General features: G+C 41.3%; 1 pseudogene; it reads left to right on the top strand.

The window, feature by feature from the left end:
- The first annotated feature begins 6,415 nt into the window (after nucleotides 1–6,415).
- Nucleotides 6,416–11,930, top strand: LOC105826366 (annotated as a pseudogene).
- Nucleotides 11,931–16,981: the final 5,051 nt, after the last annotated feature.

The raw sequence follows: 16,981 nt of genomic DNA, 5'->3' as shown, positions 1-16,981 counted from the left end.
CCGTTAACATTTCTATTCTGCCTGGAGACAAGGTCCGTTCCAAGGTCTTTAAATTACTCTGCCGCACTGGTCAAGAGCCAGAACTTTGGAGTCAGATTGCCTTGTTCGAATCCTGCCTCTGCCATTTATTGGCTGTGTGACTTTTAGCCAGTCCCTTACCCTCTCTGTGCCTCATTTTACTGCTATGTAAAATGGGGATAATGATATCACCTAACTTGCTGGGTTGCTGTGAGGATTAAATGAATTATGTGTAAGGTACTTAAAATAGTACTAGGTGCAGGGTAAACATAAATACTTGCTATTATTATTTTTACTCTTATTTCTAACTATGGTGGCAAATTATCTTTAGTGAATAGTCATGGTGACTGACTTTTATTACTGTTCCTTTGAATTTTAGTGCCATTCATCAGTTTTCTTTGTAATGGATGATTTCTATATTTTAGGAGGGAAAAATATGATTCTGAAGAAGAGCCTATGGCAAAACAAAGACATGCACTGGTTTGTGTTGTAATGCTCAAACTCCCAAAGACTTCAAAATTCAGGGATACCTTTTCCTTGACTGGAGATTAGAAGGAGTGAGAGGGGTTTTTAACAAGGAAGAAAGACTAGGACTCCTAGTGTTAGTAGAAATCTTGGGTCTTTCTTAGTGCTGGAGATCTGCCAGTTTTTTTCTTTTCTTTTCTTTTCTTTTTTGAAACAGAGTCTGGCTCTGTTGCCCAGGCTAGAGTGCCATGGCATCAGCCTAGCTCACAGCAAGCTCAAACTCCTGGGCTCAAGCGATTCTCTTGCCTCAGCCTCCCGAGTAGCTGGGACTACAGGCATGCACCACCATGCCTGGCTAATTTTTTCTATATATATATATTTTTAGTTGTCCAGATAATTTCTTTCTATTTTTAGTAGAGACGGGGTCTCGCTCTTGCTCAGGCTGGTCTCGAATTCCTGACCTTGAGCGATCCACCCACCTCGGCCTCCCAGAGTGCTAGGATTACAGGCGTGAGCCACCGCGCCCTGCCTTCTGCCAGTTCTTTGAACCTCCAGGAGAATCCTAGCTTGAGTTACACATTTATATACTCGTATATTGTGTGTGTGTGTATATAAAACTATAAATACTAGAAACTGAGTTCATACTAACCCCCTTCATCCCAAGCCAATATTACAGGGTTCATTCTAGCTTTCTCTTTTCCTTATTTGTAATTTTTTTCTGATAATTTGAAAACTTGCTTTTATTATCTTCAATATATCTATTTATATATTTGACATATTTGTTTACTAATTTTCAGGCTTTCTGTTTGCAGCCAATTTCCCAGTCCCATGCCTTCTTACTCTGTTCAATTGGGCTCAGACCCCAAATAGGACAGTTGATGCAGCCTGAATGGGGTCCGCGGAATAGATGATAGTAATACATCAGTTTAGTTTTCCTGCCATTGTCTCCTTCTCCGCACCCTGTGGACACCCTCTTTACTCCACTTAGGCTCCAAATCCACTCTGGGTTGGGCTGTAGTCCTTTCTCTCACCTCCCTTGACCCTAACTTGACCATTATCACATTCAACAATATTGACAGTAATTCCTTAATATCTATGTTGAAGTTCTCCTAATTTTCTCACATATGTCTTTTCACAGTTATTTTTTTCAATAGGGTCTAAATGTAGTTTACCATTTGCATTTGGTTGATAAGTCTATTCAGTCTGTTTTAATCTATGGTAGTTCCCTTCCCTCCCCCTCCTTCTTGTAAAAATGCCATTTATTTGTTGAGGAACTTGGGTCTTCCATCTTCTGAAATGTCTCACATTCTGGATTTGGCCAAATGCTTCTTTTCAGTGTCTTTAACTTATTAGTTCTCAAACTCAATTGCAGATTGGAATCACCAAGGAAGTATTAAAAGTTATTGATGCCTGAGTCCCACCCCAAAGAGATTGATTTAATTGACTTTGGCTGTAGCCAAGATACCGGGATGTTTTAAAAGCTCCCCAGTGATTCTAATGTATAGCAAAGTTTGAAAACCTTTAATGTAATTTTCTCCTGTATTTCACCTGTACAACGGTATTTGGATCTAAAGACTTGATTAGATTTAGGCACACTTATTTTGGTAATATTAGCTCACGTAGCAGTGCCCCAGATCTCTTGTGGTAGCTCATTAGAAGGAAGTATTTTCTAGTACTTTTCATTTGTAATAATTGATGGCGTTTCTCAGTTTCCTAAATTCTATCTGTTACCTAGAATCCTTTAAACTGTAGAGAGTTGGGTTGAGGAATAAAAACTCAGAAAGGTTTGGAATTGTTTTTCCCTTTGTAACCTCTACCAACCTTACATTTTCTAGCCTCTCCATTCCACTGAGTAAAGAGGGACTTACTGATATCTCAGCCCAGTCAAATAACTTTGCAGTCACTTCTGGTTTAAAATCTAGTCTCATCTTGTTCAAAGAAACCTCAGGTCTCCCTTTCATCTTAGGAAAAGCCCAGGTTTCATGGCTTCTGGTAATACCTTCCAAGAAAAGGAATAACCTGTGGGAAACTGAGGCACTGAGTAACTAATAAGTAACTCAGTCCAAGGTCACACAGCTAATAGTGGCAGAGGTGGGATTTGAATCCAGGCCGTCTAGTGCCCATTTTCTAACTAAGACATGTAGTAATTTATGAGCCTCGTTCTGGCATCGATTACCCATATTGCCAGCTCTTCTGCAAGACACATTTGGCAGCCTCTGAATGCCCATTTGTAACTTATTTCTGCAGCCTTCTAACTTCTGAGACTCCACAGTCAGGAAGGGGCCGGACATCCCTTCTTTACTACTCATGGCACAGTGTGTAGGCCTCCCCAGGCATATCTGCAGGGGATATAGACTCCCAGCGCCTGTCTGCCCAACTGTCTGCTGTCCAGTGTCCAACTATGGTTAACTTAGAAGTCCCTGTGATCCCTGCCTTTATTCCCTGAAGCAACCTTTGCCACTACCATTTGCCAGGTGACTCCTTCCTCTGGCTCCTGGTTCCCTGTAAGCTTATGGCACTGAGACTTATCAGCAGGTTTTGTAATTCAGAACTTCACGTTTGTTGCTCTTTAAGGCAGTGGTTTTAAGTCCTCAGAGTAAAAATTTAGCAATGTCTGGAGATGTTTTTTGATTATCATGACTAGGGGTGGGTAGTGCTACTGGCATCTAGTGGATAGAGGCCAGGGGTACTGCTAAACATCCTAATATTTACAGGACAACTTCCCCTGCTTCTCATAACATAGAATTAATCCCACCCAAATGTCAATAGTGCTGAAGTTGAGAAACAAGGCTTTACAGAAATAACTATTTACCTAATGCTTCTGCATTCATTCATCTTTTCATTTAAAAAAACAGTAACAATGAACTTATTTTGTGTTTACTATGTGCTAGGACCTGGAGAATACAAAAATGTGTAAGCTAAGGACAGAGCTGTTTTCAAGAAACTCAGTCCAGCAGGATAGACAAATTTTTAATAAAGAACACAGGTGTACAAATACTGTTTTTTTCTAATATGGAGTTTATTGAGCTCTTTCATTGTGCTCTTCCATAAGCTATCTTATTTATTTTGCAATGAAGAAAAAAAGTGGGAGGAGAGAGTTCATTCTGCCTAAAGGGGTTGAAGAAGGCTCTAGAGAGGAGGGGATAGTTAATAGGTTGGGCTTCAGAGCCTAAGTGCTTTTTACACTGCAGAGATGTGGAAGCATGAATATAAATACTGTATTAACAGTATACTAAACAGCTTGGCAGGGCAGCTCTGACCTCTTTTGCAAATTCAGAGAAACATTGTGCCCATTATAAAACAGATGCCTTTGTTGAGTGGACAGTCTGGAGCACACAAGTTTGTGAGCCCTTACCTGAGCTCCCACTGGCCCCTTTGGCTGGGCACTTTGAGCAGTACACAACCTGTATGACCATATGTGACAGTCCCATAGTTTAGGTGCCAATTCATGGGAACAGAGGATCAGCAGTGGGCATGAGTAGAAACAGGTGTTTTAGCCAGAATGGAAGCATTGGTGGTTTTAGGCAGGGGGATGACTTGACTAGGTATTTTAGAAAGAGCTCTCCAGAGGCAGCCTGGAAGATGGGGTAGGAAGCAGGTAGGGTTGAAAGCACTTAATAGGCTAGGGATAGTCATGAGGGCCAGGACCATGGTGAAAGCAGGGAGAGTAGAGAACAGGGAACAAATTTGAGAGACATTCCAGGGGTAGAATAGATTGGATCAGGTGGTCCAGTGTGGTACCTGAGTGAGAGAGCAAGTCAAAGATAACCCTGAGGAAACCTGGTGGGTGCTGCTGCTGTTTTTAGAGGATGCCATACTGGGGAAGGAGTAGATTAGGAGGCAAGAAAATCAGCTTGGTTTGGGGCATATTGGATTGGATTTGTTTGCAAGATTTCCATGTAGAACTGCCTAGGAGGCAGCTCAGGATAGGGATCAGGAGCCTTCAGCCTAGAAATAGGAATTAACATCTCGCAAGTGATTAGAGATAGTTCTGGGGAAGAATGTGAAGAGAGAAAAGAAAGGGTAGAAAACAGAACACCAGTACCTATTCTTACTAAAAAGGAGAAAGACCAGTGAATTATACTATTAGCTGACATTTATATAGTACTTACTACATACCGGGCACTGTTCTAAGAACTTTATATATACACTTCCTTAGTGCTCACAACATCCCTTTCTGCTATTGCTATCCCTATTACAGGTGAGGAAAGTGAGGCGCAGACATGTATAATTTACCAAAATCACCCAACTAGCAGATAGTAAAGTCAGGATTATGAGCCCAGGAAATCTGGCTTGAGAATCTGTGCATTTAACCAGATTGTGGTGGGTGCTGGGAAGAAACAGGAAGGAGGGAAGAAACAGGAAGGAGAGTGGGGTCCCTGAATCAGGGACAAGTGAGTTTCTGGAAGTAGACAGCAGTATCAGCCTAGTTGCCTGAGAAGAAGCCACAGAAAATGGTAACTGAAGGAAGCATCTCTGGTTGCTTCTGCAAGCACAATCTTAGTGGCATTGTCAGTTTGCTGCCTACAGTGTGTTGAAAACTTAGTAGGAGGTGAGGACTACAGTTGGGGTGTGGAGGGCTTTCTTTCAAGAAGTTTGGCCTTGAAGGAGCTTGAGAAGGTAGCAAGGAACAGGGGAAGCCACTACTATCTCCAGGGTAAGGGCTTGGCAATGTTTTCTGCTTCTTTGATGTATCTGAAAAAAACTGAAGGTCCTCCAGGCCAAAATTCAGAGGAGTCTGGAGGAACGCTACTTTCAGCCAAATTTTAGTGTTAATGTTATGCCAGTTGTTTGGGCAAGCCTCACATCAGAGAGAATCAAAGTCTCATTAGCAGGTATCCAGAGTTTAAAACTTCAGTACTATTTCTTTTGATGCAAAGGCCTGCCTTCTTTTCTTTATTTTCCTTACTGTAGTGCCTTGACCGCAGATAAGACCTGGTGCAGTTATCCCTTGGTTTCTGTGGGGGATTGGTTCTAAGACCCCTGAGGATACCAAAATCTGTGGATGCTCAAGTCCCTTACATAAAATGGTATAGTATTTGCATATAACCTATGCACATCCTCCTGTATACTTTAAATCATCTTCAGATTACTTATAAAACCTAATACAATGTAAATTCTATGTTTTCAAAAATAGTTGTTATACTATATTTTTTATTTGTATTATTTTTTATTGTATTGTTATTTTTTGTTTTTTGTTTTCAAATATTTTCAATCCCTGGTTGGTTGAATCCCTGGATAAGGAACCCACAGATATGGAGGGCCAACTCTGTCAGTTTCCTATTGCTGTATAACAATTTACCTCAAATTTATCAGCTTAAAACAAAAACTGTTTATTATTTCCAGTTCTGTAGGTCAGAAGGCAAGGCAGGCTCAGCTGAGTTCACTATTTAGGGTCTTCCCAGGCCAAAGCTAAGGTGCTGGTAGTGCTGGGCTCTTATCTGGAGGCTCTGGGGAGGAGTCTACTTACAAGCTCATTGAGGTTGTTTGTAGAATTCGTTTCCTTAAGGTCAGTCTGGGCATGCTATCTAATTATATTCAAAGTCCTGGGGATTAGGGCAGTAAATCGTTGGGGTCTTCTTAGAATTCAGACAAGCACAGACCTGTTTATTAAAGGTATAACTCTGACCAGTCACTGAGAGGGGCTTCCTGCAGGGTCCAAGAAGTGGCCTGGGTCCTCACCAGTGTCAATTTCTCTCCCCATTACTTGAATGGTCTGGGGGTATCCAGGCTCACCCCAGAACATCCTTTGGTAAGCTTACAGTGGGATTCAGGTTTGGGGTGTTGTAGAGGATGAAGCTGCAGAGGTACTTGAACGTGGGGAAGAAATCTCTGCAACTGCTCCCTGGAGATGTCCCCAGGTTCCTGGGAATGAGAGGAGGGGACCACTTGCAAGTTTACTGGTTAATAATGATTTTCCACCTTTCAGGATCTTCTGCAGAAATACAGCTCACTGTTAGAGGGAGGCCTGTGTGCTGCCTTGGCCTGGTATGGCTAGGGAATCAAGAGAAAGCACAGCCCTGGACACCCAATCTGCAGAGGACCAGATGGGGCTTCTGGTCATAAAGGTGGGGAAGGAAGAAGCTAGTTCACCTGGCAGCCCCGCTCTGGGCTTGGAGTGTTCCCGCCAGCGCTTCCGAGGCTTCCAATACCAGGTGGCTCCGGGGCCCCGCAAGGCGCTGAGCCGACTCGGAGAGCTCTGCCGACAGTGGCTGCGGCCTGAGATGCACAGCAAGGAGCAGATCCTGGAAGCTGCTGGTGCTGGAGCAGTTCCTGACCATTCTGCCCGGGGACCTGCAGAGTTGGGTGCGGGAGCAGCATCCAGAGAGCGGGGAGAAGGTGGTGTTGTTGGAGTATTTGGAGAGGCAGCTGGATGAGCTGATGCTGCAGGCAGAAAGAACAGGTTTAGTATCTGAGAGCTGTGGTCTCTTTCTTCCTGAAATCTCAAGATCGAAGTGAGGGCATTCCTTTAAGATCCAGGAGTTCCTGATCTTTTTTTTGTACTGTGAACCTCTTTGGCAGCAAGATGAAGTCTCTGGACTCCTTCGCAGAATAATATTTTTAAATACATAAAAGAAAAATATAAAGGATTACAAAAGAACTCAATTATTGGAATACAGTTAGCAAAGTATTAAGCAAACTTGTTATAAAGTTATATATGTGCTTTGTTATTAGTGTACTAAATAATAAGACCTAGGGACAGGGCTAATAAGTGACAATTTCAAAGTGGTGATAAGTATGAATGACTTTGACTATATTTGCCCAGTTGTAATGTGATGAGCACGTGCAGTTTCTATTGGTGACAGAGTCCTGGATGCTGCTTATGCCACATTGGTTTGTTGCTTCCATGCATAACTGAAGGAAATGCTAAATTTCTCTTAGAGGCTAATCAAAATAAGAGTAGTTTTTTCCTACCAAGTTCATGGACCATTTGGGAGGGAGTCCATGGACCACTGGTTATGAACCTCTGGAAGAAAATGGGCTGATTTTTACCTCCATCTTCTTCCCTGTTTTATGAGACTGTTTCCTCCATGCATCATCCTGTGTTCTTGTCCACATACCCTCAGAGAACATGTGGCCAGGGCCTTCTATCTGGTGAGCAGGAAACCAAGGTTCTTAACTTGGACCTATTGAACCCAAGCCATGTTAACAACGGAAAGTCATTGATAAAGGATGTGGGAAATTTTGAGCTGCATATGAGAAAGTAACTTGAAAACTGTAATTTAACTGTAAATGTCTAGAAGGAAACTTGCATTTAATGGGGATATACCATCTGCCAGGTCCTGTGTTAGGTGATTTCATATACTGTGATCTTATTTACTGGTCTCCCAAACCCCATAAACTAGAAATTATTATCCTCGGTTTTCAGATAAGGAAAGGTATTAGTGTTCTCTGAGTACTTAACACTATTTTCCAAAGGGTTGTCATAAAAGCAGAAATGTATATATGAGGGAACATAGGGTAATGGTTAAGAACATGGTCTCTGAAGTCATTGTGCCTGAGCTCTCATCCTAGTGTTGCCACTTATCAGCTGCTTAAACTGGCTGTGTCTTATTTCTCCCATCAGTAAAATGAAGATAATAATAGCATCTCCCTTATAAGGTAGTTGTTTGTGCTAAATGAGTTAATATTTATAATGCTCTTGGAAATAGTGCCAGACACATAGTGCTATGGGAGTGTTTGATGAATAAATGAAAATAAAAATAAATGACTTCTAGGTCCCAGCTGGTGATGAGGGCCAAGAACTGCTCTGTTGCAAGATGACAGTGTTGACACCAGCTCAGGGGTCACAAAGTAGCCAATTTCAGCCAATGAAGGCTCTGCTCAAGCATGAATCTCTGTGGGGTCCCAGCCCTTACAAGACAGAGGTGAGGATTATCTTCTTAGCAGTATAAATTCTTCAGACATCATCCAACTTCATTTAAGGACCCTCTAAAAGATTAATTGACAGTTGCTTTATATGCCCATCAGAGACTGACTCTAATTTAAGACTGAGACTAAAGGGGAAATTGCAAACACAATGGTAGAAAGCTGTACCAACCAAGACTGGACATAGTAAATAAAATTTTACTAAAATTTGGGTTTGGGAAGAATTGATTCTCCATTCATTTAACACAATTATGGAGGCCTCCGATGTAGTAGCCAGTGGTGTTGGCACTGAGGAGAGAGCTATCAGTGAGACAGTCCTTGCTCCAATGGAGTTTATGTTCCAGAGGGGAAGATGGCAAATAAACACATTAATATTATAATATAATTTCAGATAGTTTTAAGTCCTATGAAGAAAATAAACAGAATTTGTAAAGCCAGCCAGACTATCCTCATAGATTGTAGGACTATTGCAAATTAAAGGGTGTAAATCTTCTAAATCCTAGATTCATTATTTAAATAACATGAGATTCACTCCACAGGAAATGGGCTCTATGTTCTGAGGTGTTCTCTCATGTGCCCTGAACATGCATGCAAGTTCTCAAGACACACAACACTGGGTACTCCAGCCAACATGCAATCTTTATTTCTCAACAGAGATCCTGGCCCAAACCACCTGTTTTGTGCCCTTTTTTAAGTTTGCTTCCTATAAGGAAACCCGAAGTTCTTTACTTTTCTCTCTTGAATCTGAACAAGTTCTATACAACCAGACTCCTAGTTCTGTCTTGTTAGGCCTACCCTAGTCTGACTCCTCTTAGCTTTTCAAAACCAAAGCAGAAAGCACCCTAATAGCTACTAAGGGCATATTAACAAAAATTCTGTTTTTCCCCCTCCCCAGCAAAATTCAAGGGATCTTCAAATGAAAAGCTTTTTTGTTTTCTTTTTATGTCTCTTTCATTTCACCACTGCTAATGAGCATCCTGCCTTTTCATTGTGTTTTTTGTATATGTATAGAGCACACTAGATGTCTTTAGGCCCTAGGATTGGCACATTAGGAATCAGGTGTTTTGGAAGGGAACACACTCTTGTTTCAACTTGTTCGGCAGAAATTTATTAATCCAGTTTTTGAACTGAGATTCCACAAGGCAGGGGGGCTGCATACTAGGGTAGATCTCATCCATAGCTTCTTTCCTTCTTAGTTCTCCAGGTTCCTGGGCTTGCTCAGGGAGGTTGCTGCAGGGAAGACACAGTGGTAGCTGCTAGGCTCACTCCAGAGTCCCAGGTGAGCTTGAGGCCCTCTCTCTCCCCCAGTGCCATTCACTACTGCTGCAATTCTGTGAAGACTTTTTCCCCCAACCCCGACTCCCCTCTATCCCCATCCTAGATCCTCCACACAATCCCAGATGGAATTTTAATTGTCTCATCTATCCCAAAGTTGTTTATCCCTAACTTCATTTAGGTACACACTTAAGAGGTTTTTCCTGTTTTATTACTAACTTGGGGGGCTGTCTCTGATTCTCAGATTTTCTCTTCTCCATCTCTTTGCTCAGCCCCTTCTTCAATGGGATTATCTATTATTTTAGGGGCTGCTGAAAATGGAAGATGTGGCCTTGACCCTTACCCCTGAGTGGATACAGCGGGATTCATCTCAAGTGAACCTCTACAGAGAGGAAAAGCAGGAGAACTGTGGCAGCTTGGTCTCCCTGGGTAAGACTGACAGGCACTAATTTCTCTTAAGGTTTCTTGGCATTCTTTGTGTATTAGAACCTATTGGGATGTTAGGAGCTATTGAACCCCATTATGTTTGGATTCAGAATCACCATTTCTGAAAGCCTGTTCGTGACTGGCTCCTTACCCCTTCTGGCCTTGCTTGCTTCTCTGCCCTGCCAGTGTGCTGGTCAGGTTAAGTGCGATGAAGCAGATACAGCCCTAGTACAGGTCTGGGTCATAATAGATGCTCAGTAAATTTTGATTTCTTCCTGTCCCCTCCTGTTCCTGGCTCCGACAGAGGAGGAAAGCTGAGGGAAATGGGCCATGGAGCTAGAAGTGACCTTAGACGTCAACTACAGACTCTGCCCTCAGAGATTAGGGTGCAGAGGCGCAGAAGACTGCCTGGCTTTTCTGAGGGCACATTGGCAGCATGGTGGGGGCTCTAGCTCAGAACCCAGCACTGAAGCCAGTTCTCTTTGGGGACCCTGGCTCTGCCTGGGGCACAGTTAGCGATAACTGCCCTTATCATTGATCAGGGACCAATTTCTGAGTCTCCACTTTCACTGTTTCTTGTGGAATGTTTCAGAAATCCTCTACTTGCCCTGTTTACTGTCACCTGCTGCTCAGCCCTTTCAGCATCTCATCCCAGGTGTACGGCCCTGCCTCACTGTTCTTAGAGCTTAGAGCTGCCACATGAGTCCCCAGCAATCTCCTGGGCCCTCACCACCTTCTTTCCACTCCCTCCATTCCCAGTTCGTACCCTTCCAATGGCCCCATTCCCATTCTCAGGGCTCCCTCTTCCCAGAACTCCTATTCTCCCCCTTTATTCCCATCCTCTTTCTTGTATTCAAATCCTCATCCTTGGCATCTGTAGACTCTGATTCTTGCCTCCATGGTCCTCATCACAGTGTTCTCCCCCTGTGGCAGGGCAGAACTGACAGTTGACGGCTATTTGTTGTTTCAGATGGTGAAATACAGACTAAGATCAGGGACTTGCCTCCAGCTGAGGAGCTTCCAGAAAAAGAGCCTGGGCAGATACCGTGCCACCTGGGTGAAGACACTGCCCAGATTCCTACATGTGCAGAAGCTGGTGAACAGGAGGGCAGGTTACAAAGAAAGCAGAAAAATGCCACAGGAGGCAGGTGGCACATTTGCCATGAATGTGGAAAGAGTTTTGCTCAGAGTTCAGGCCTGAGTAAGCACAGGAGAATCCACACTGGTAAGAAACCCTGCAAATGTGAGGACTGCGGCAAAGCCTTTATTGAGAGCTCTGCCTTTGTCATTCATCAGAGTCCACACTGGTGAGAAGCCATATGAGTGTGAAGAATGTGGCAAGGCCTTTAGTAACAGCTCAGACCTCATCAAACACCAGAGAATCCACACTGGGGAGAAGCCCTGAGTGTTATGACTGTGGGAAGACTTTCAGCCAGCGCTCCAGCCTCCTTGAACATCAAAAAATTCACACTGGGGAGAAGCCATACCAGTGCAACAGGTGCGGCAAAACCTTTAGGCGGAATTCACATCTCCTGAGACATCAGAGGATCCACGGCAATAAAAATGTTGAGAATCCTGAGCGTGGAGAGGCCTGGGAAAGTCAGGGTAGGATGGAAAGCCAGTGGGACCACATTCAAATGCCTGTGTCTTATAAATGTAATGAGTGTGAGAGAAGTTTCACTCAGAATACAGGCCTTATTGAACATCAAAAAATCCACACTGGTGAGAAACCCTATCAGTGTGACACATGTGGAAAAGGCTTCATCTGAATTTCATATCTTGTTCAACATCAGAGAAACCATGTTGAGAAAAAAAATCCTATCACAGTGACCCGTGCTGTACATGCCAAAATTGGTGCTCATGCGTCATTGAACTGAAGCTACCTTGGAGCCCTGACTATAGAAATTATAGGCTGAGGCTTTATTTATCACTATACATCATCAGATGTTAGAAAATATAAAGGCTGGCTGAGACGATTTATCTTCTACATTGTAGAATATGGGAAAAAAACCTTATTTGATAGGAGGCTGTGGGAGAGTTGTCTAGAAGAAGTATACCTGAAACAGTTCGTTCTCATCCATTGGAATTCAGTGGGCATCCAGATTGGCCCTGAATCAGCACTTTATGATGTCTACTGGGTGGATGGTTGTGGTTCGGGGGCTGCTGCTCTATTCTTTGTGACTATAATGAATCCTCCACAGTTGATCAGAGTCACAAAGCCTTACATCCTCCTCTGTGCCTTGTACACAGATGCTAATAAACATTTATCAAATGTACCAGAGAGATTACCGTCATAGCTCTGAAAATCCAGTATCTTCTAGATTTCTGAGGAACTTCTCACCTAGGCCATCTGTGCTGTGTCATTCTCTGAGGCACTAGATTGTGCATCAGTCTAGCGCATTTTTTTTTTTTTTTTGCCAAGTACACAGGATTGGCAGAGCAGAGGTGAGGATGGGGTTGTGATAGAAAGAATCTACATTTCTTTACCAGACTACGAATTCTAGTGCAAATGCCTTAAATATCTTTTCTATCATTAAATCATTGTGAATGTGTGCTATCCATGGAATTCTTTTCTTTAGTTACTGTTTCCCTGTTGTTAATTTTGCTACTTTTTAGAAAGGACAAAACCTTCCTATTCAGTCAGTGTAAAAGTCAGTTATCAAGTCAGAATAAAATGATAAATTTTCTAATGCTCAGCATCTCACTTCTTGCCTTTTACTTCTCTTGGGCCTAACCAAGTGCCCCCTAAAGCTATAGACACTATCTTCCCTTACCTACTACCCCAATGCACACTGTAGAGTAAATTGCATCAAAACTTAGCCTGCTAAGTTCACACTTTCTCCAGGTCAGTGGATTTGCACTAAATATCTAAAAATAATATTACTTACGGTTTCAGAACTCTATTACCAGTGTAACAGTCTTGCTCTTATATATTGATTCCCAAATCACCTGAGTGGTACCAGCTCCTTAAGTATTCATGATGAGAACTTTAACCATTAATTTACCTCTTCAGGCTATCTACTTTTCATTAAACACACTTTGTAGACCATCTTTTTTAGTTTTTCCATCCATCATGATAGTTAAAATTTCATGTTTGTGAATTCAAGTGAGAAAACTTTTCTTGGTCAGCAATACGTTAGTATTTATTGCGTATATATCAAGTGGAATTGTTTCTACAAAAGTTATTTCAGAATTACTACTCTCCTGCAAACTTTTGTTAGTCTATCCCTTCTCCTTATTGTAGAAATATGCTTTCATTATTGCATTTACTCAGATTTCTCACTTGGTTTCTGGCACCAACAGTCTCTTCCATATTTATAATATCAGTGTAAGACTCTGGAATTCGGATATAGCAAGATTTTCTGGTCACCTTTCACAATTAATAATTTCACCATTGTGATATATTCTCCCTTGCTCCATGTATTTTGTTTATCAAGAATTGAGTTGTCATTGAAAATCTTTTACAGATCTATCGGAGTCCCTGTTTTTATGCCACTCTGCAAGGCTTGATACTTCAAAGTTTGATACTTGATACTTCAGGGATCTAGGGGATACGAATCTAACAAATCCTAATGTAGGTCATTTGTATTACAGTAATGAACCATATGGTTACTCTGAATGAATTCTTAATAAAAATGCATTGCATGATTTTCAAACTTTCTGAACCTGTATTAGGACTCTCCAGAGACACAGAACCAATAGAATGTATATGTGTATGTATGTATGTGTGTATGTGTATGTATATATTAATATATGTGTATTTATTGAAAGGAATTGGCTCATGTGATTATGGAGACTAAGTCCCAAGTTCTGCTTTCTGCAAGGTAGAGACCTAGGAAAGACAATAGCGTGAACTCCAGTCCAAAAGCTGGTAGGCTCAAGACCCAAGAAGAGCCATTGTTTCAGCTTGAGTCTGAAGGCCAGAAAAGACCAATGTCCTAGCTTAAGATAGTTAGGCGGAGCACCTCTTAAGGGAGTGTCAGCCTTTTTGTTCTCGTCATGCCTTCAACTGATCAGATGAAGGCCACTCACATTAGGGAGGGCAATCTGCCTTACCTAGTCTATGATTCAATTTTTAATCTCATCCAAAAGCACCCTCACAAACACACTCAGAATAACATTTGACCAAATATCTGGGCACCTCATGGCCGAGTAATGTTGATACATAAAATTAATCATCACAATACTGTAGTTTCAAGTATTAACTAAAGCATTAAAACCTTTAACTGAGCTTCTCCCACCTTTGGATCAGTTCTTCGAATTGGCAGTAGGACCCTAGGAAGGGATGTTTGTAGCCTCCCTACCCTGCTTACAGACCAGGATACGGAAGGGCTGGTATGAGGCGGAGGGACAAGAGATAAATGACTAGATCACCACTGTATCCTCAGCATCTAGCAGAGTTCTTGTTGAATAAGTGATTCTGAGAATTGGCTGGTTCTACTTGTTCTTTTGTATTTTTAACATAAAATAAAGTTCCCTGGCACTTACTGCTAGAGAACAAAGTGTTCACACTCCTATTTCCAGAAATAAGTCTTCCCTTATTTCTAAACAAATTATGCATTTATAACCATTTATTCATTCAGCAAACCTGTGTTAGGTCAGGTGCTAAGGAATAAAAAATGAACTAAATAATATCTCTGCTCCTGAAGTACTTAAGAACTAAACTCTCTCCTGTCTTCCAAAGTATTTTATCCATTTTTGTCCTCATTTTGTTGTCAACTTAATAGTTCTTTCTTTAGGCAAATGACTGCATCATGGCTCCCTGGCAACTTGCATGTCTTCATATGTGCCACATAGACCAGGATTTAACACCAGCTGATCTAAGTCCTGTAATCCACCTAGAATATGAGTGCAAGGAGGGTTTCATCAGGAGGTACTCCAAGGCCTTTTCCTACTCACTTCTCTACCTACCATGGAGGCTGTTACAAGGTAGTTTCCTCTGATGAGGAATCAGACTTTCTACCTCTCCTCATTTAAGGTATAAGCTACAAGCTATAAAATTGTTCATCTGCAGCATGACATCAGGTCCTCAGCAATGGGATATTCTACCATACGTGTTGCAGTCACACGGCCTCTTTTGGTGCCATCCTGTGGAAAAAACCTGGCACATTTTGTACTCCTAGTTTTGCTGTCTATGTAAATTTAAAAACTTTTTTTTTTTTTAAACTGTTTCAATCCAGAAAGGGCTTGTTTCTTTTCTTATCAAATAGTCATGTGTAGCATAATGATATTTCAGTCAATGACAGATGGCATATACAGCAGTGGTCTCATAGGATTATAATATCATATTTTTACCATACATTTTCTGTGTTTAGATTTACAAATATTCATCATTGTGTTACAACCGTTAATAGTATTCAGTACAGTATCATGATGCACAGGTTTGTAGCCTAGGAGCAATAGGCTATACCATATTGCCTAGGTGTGTAGTAGGCTATACTATCTAGGTTTGTGTAAGTACACTATGATGTATGCACAATGATGAGATCACCTAATGACACATTTCTCAGAGAGTATCCCTGTCATTAAGTGATGCATGACTGTATGCTGGCCTTTCCTTGGCAAATTTAGTGCCAAACATGGGGCTGGTAATGTTCCAATGCTCTTTCAGAAGATGTGGCTACACAGGACCAGGTAGGATATGTGATAAGACTTTCCAGGGTCTGGAAACACATGTTATGCCTATGTGGTAGGCAAGAGGGGAGGAGTTAGGATCTTCCCACTGTTGTAGCTATACAGCATTGACTAGGTTATAGGATATGAATAGATTCCCCAGGATCCAACAGCATTTGTTACCTGCTGATGAATGTTTTGGCAGTTAAGTTACTTAAGGTAGGATTGAACCCAGTTGCCTTAGTTGTTATTAAAAGTTTGTTTGTTGAGACTGAGTGGATGACCACTTAAAAATGAAAGTGCAAATATGTGCTACTGCTGTAGAACTGATCTTTATGTGCCCCCTAATTTCACCCTGTTCTATATCCCAACCTCAGTTACTTTAAGGAAAGAAGGCTCTCTAATGCTTCACCCTTACAGGTAAGGGTGGGAGGAATTATCAAGTAACATAACAAAACTTTTTTGGGTGACACTATATTGATTGTGGTGACTGTTTCACAGGTGTACATGTTAAAACTTCTATCAAGTTGTACACTCTTGTGCAGCTCACTATATATCAATTTCCCTTAATAAAGCTGCTTAAAAAGTCATAAGATAACTGTATATTCTCAGCAAATAAACTTTAAAATCTTGATGAAATGAGTAATTTCCTAGGTAAATAAAGATTAACAAAATGGACCCCCATTATAAATAGAAAGCCTATATAGGCCATTTTCATAGAATAAAGAAAGCTACCAAGGAACTATCCCACAAAGAAGAACCTGGCCCAGAGGGTTTCACATCAGAATCTATCCTTCAAAGACCAGCTAGTTCTAATGCTTTGTAAATTGTTCTAGATCATTAAAAATGAACACAAACTTCATCCTATGATACAAGTAAAGGAGTGAAAACTAAACCTGAAAAATACAGTATAAAAAAGAAAACTATGAACCAATTTCATGTAAATGTTGAAGAAAATGTTACTAAATATTAGGAAGCAAACCTAATGAAGTTAACACAATGAGAAAAGAATACATCATGACTAAGTGAGGTTTATTCCAGGAATGCAAGGTTGTTTCAACATTAACAAATCCTTTTATATAATATAATAATAGAGTTAAGAAAAAATGTGATTTCCATAGATGCTGGAAAAGCCTATTACAGAATGCAGTCTAACTTTTAAAATAGTGATGTAATACCTACACAAAAAATGTAGGGATGTACAGCAGATACAAACCTAGGACTCTGAAATAATCACTGCAAACTTTTGAAATATTAATACATGGTGCCTATATTTAGTGACCTACTATAAAATATACAAATCTCACTCGTATCA

Source organism: Propithecus coquereli, unplaced genomic scaffold, assembly GCF_000956105.1.
Source record: "Propithecus coquereli isolate 6110/MARCELLA unplaced genomic scaffold, Pcoq_1.0 Scaffold882, whole genome shotgun sequence".
NCBI classification, from domain to species: Eukaryota; Metazoa; Chordata; class Mammalia; order Primates; family Indriidae; genus Propithecus; species Propithecus coquereli.
Note: the sequence above shows the minus strand (reverse complement) of the source record. Positions and strands in the feature narration are given on the sequence as shown.